This window comes from Choloepus didactylus, chromosome 2 (assembly GCF_015220235.1).
Source record: "Choloepus didactylus isolate mChoDid1 chromosome 2, mChoDid1.pri, whole genome shotgun sequence".
NCBI lineage: Eukaryota > Metazoa > Chordata > Mammalia > Pilosa > Megalonychidae > Choloepus > Choloepus didactylus.
Window position 1 is genome coordinate 212,142,915 of NC_051308.1, and position 2,989 is coordinate 212,145,903.

Consider the following 2,989-nt stretch of genomic DNA (forward strand, 5'->3'; position numbering starts at 1 on the left):
ATATGGCAAAGACTATAAAATGTTCCTGGTTACTAGTTTCAAATCTACAAACTTGAAAATACCCATTTGGATTGTGAAATGAGAAATTATTTAAAAGACCAACTAGAACATTTGGAAATGAAAAATACAGTAACTGTAAATCCAACAATGGATGGGTTTAACAGCAGGTTACACACAGGGAGAATTAGTGACCTGGAAAATTAAAAATAAATTATCCATATGCATAAATTTGGCAACTTAGGTAAAATGGACCAATTCCTCAACTATAAGCTACCAAAATTCACCTGGTATGAAATAGGTAATCTGAATAGCCCTAAAACTATTCAAGAAATTGAATCTGTAATTTAAAATCTTCCAAAAGGAAATCTCCAGGTCCTTCTGGTTTCACTGGAGAATTCTACCAAACATTTCAAGAAGAATTAGCACCAATTCTATACCATCCCTTCCAGAAAATAGAAAAGCAGGAACACTTCTCAATTCATTTACTGTGGTCAATATTACCTTGATACCCAAACCTAACAAAGACTGCATGCACACACACACACATGCACAAAACACACAAAAAACTGCAGACCAATATCTCTCATGAACATAGACGCAAAAATTCTCAACAAAAGAGCAAATCAAATCCAGCAGTATATAAATGAATTATATGACTTGGCTAAAAGGGGCTTATTCCAGGTATGCAAAGCTTGTTCAATATTTGAACATGAATCTAGGTAATCCACCATATCAGGAGGCTACAGAAGAAAAATCACTTAACCATGTCAATTCAGAAAAAGCATTTCACGAAATTCAATACCCATTCATGATAAGAACTGCAGCAAACAAGGAACAGGAGGGAACTTCCTTAACTTGATATGGAGCAGCTACAAACAAAATTTACTGGTGAAAGACTGAATCCTGTTCCCTTGGATCAGGAACAAGGCAGGGATGTCCACTCTCACCACTCTCACTCAACATAGTACTAGAAATCCTAGCCAGCACAATAATAAAAGGAATGCAGACAGGAAAGGAATAAATTAACCTGTCCTGTGTTGGTTTTAAACTTATGTACCCCAGGAGAGACTATGTTCTTTAATGCAATCTAGGGGAAGAGCAAACTTATGGGTGGGATCTTTTGATTAGGTTGTTTCCATGGAGATGTGACCCACCCAACTATGGGTGAGACCATTTGATTAGATTATTTCCATGGTGGTGTGACCCTGCTCATTCAAGGTGGATCTTGACTAGTTTACTGGAGTCCTTAAAAGAGCTCAGGGACTGACACAGACCTAGACACTTGAAGATGTAGATAGATGTTTGGAGATGTGAAGTTAAGAAATGAAGTCCAGAGTTTGTCCTGGAGAAGCTAAGAGAGAACCCTCAGATGCTTAGAGAGAAATGCCCTGGGAGAACAAGCAAGGATGCACAGGAGCTGAGAGAGAAGCTAAGAGAGACAGAAATCCAGAGACATTTTGGAGAAAGCCATTTTGAAACCAGAACCCAGGAGGAAAGGTATAGCAGATGCCAGCCATGTGCCTTCCCAGCTGACAGAGGTTTTCTGGATGTCATCTGCCTTCCTTCAGTGAAGGTATCCTCTTGTTGATGCCTTAATCTGGACACTTTTATGGCCTTAGAACTGTTAATTTGTAACCTAATAAATCTCCATTATAAAAGCCAATCCATTTCTGGTATTTTGCAGTAACGGCAGCTTTAGCAAACCGGAACATGTCCCGTTTCAGATTTCATTTTAAAAATCCCTAGGAATCTACCAAAACCTCATAAATTTAATAAGGAAGTTCAACAAGATCAGAATACAAGATCAATACACAAAAAATACATTATCAGGATACAGCACAGAGAGACAAAAAGATGGAAACTACAGAGAATGGGTAAAAAATAAAGGATTATTATGTTTAATCTGAGTTCCAGAAGAAGAGAGAAAATGAGGCAGAGGCATAGCAGAAGAAAAATGGCTAAGAATTCTGAGAATTGATGAAAAATACCAATCCACAGATTCTAGAAACCCAACGATTCCCAAGCAAGGAAAAATAAGAAAAAAAATAATAATCCCACCAAGACCCATCAAAGTTAAATTGCAGAATACTGAAAAATGGAGAGTTGAGGCTGGAGAAGTAAACGGGTCAAATGAAAACAAATGGAATGATATTAGACATAAAGGTAGAAGCTACTATTTATATAGTCCCCATTACTTGCCAAGCCCCTTATATATATTAAGTGATTTACTCCTTACAGCAACTGTATTTGGTAGGTACTATTATTACCTCCGTTTTACAAGTGAGAAAGTTGAGACAAGTGAAATTTGGTTATTTGCCCAAGGTGGCATAGTTTATGAAGGGTAGGGGTAAGATTTTGATTCAGGTAGTTCTGATTTCAGTTTGTGCTCTTAATCAGGCACATACTTGTTTCTCTAAAGCGCAGTGGACGGTCACTGGAAGGCTTTATAACCAGGGGAGCAACATCAGATTTGTTTTTGGAAGACCACCCTGGCACCATTATGGATAACTGATTGAAGGAAGTCTAAGAGTGGAAATAAGGAGGCTTTGGGAATAATGTAGTCAAAAATAGGGAGAGCCTGAATTAACCAGGAAGGTGGCAGAGGGGATAGACAGAGGCAAATAGTTGAAGAGCTCTTCCGGAGTAGCGTCCACAGGGCTTGGATTTGGGATCAGATTAAGGGGGTGAAGGAAAGCGAGGATGATCCCAGGTTAAGGATTGGGCAACTGGGATGGATAGTGAAAATTATTCAACGAAGAAGAGACTTAGGAGGTTTAAGGAGGATTTTTGTTTTTGGGACTGGTGAGTTTGCAGTGTCTGTAAAGAACAGCTGTCAACTGAGAAGTGCACCGCAGATCACTAGGATCCTCCCAGCAGAGCCTACGAAAACCAAAGAGCTAGAGCGCGACGCGGCGAGGCACAGCACACGCCTTCGGAAGCCGCGCGCGCAGGCGCAGGGCGGCAGCGGGGCGCCCTCTTGTGGGCCGGC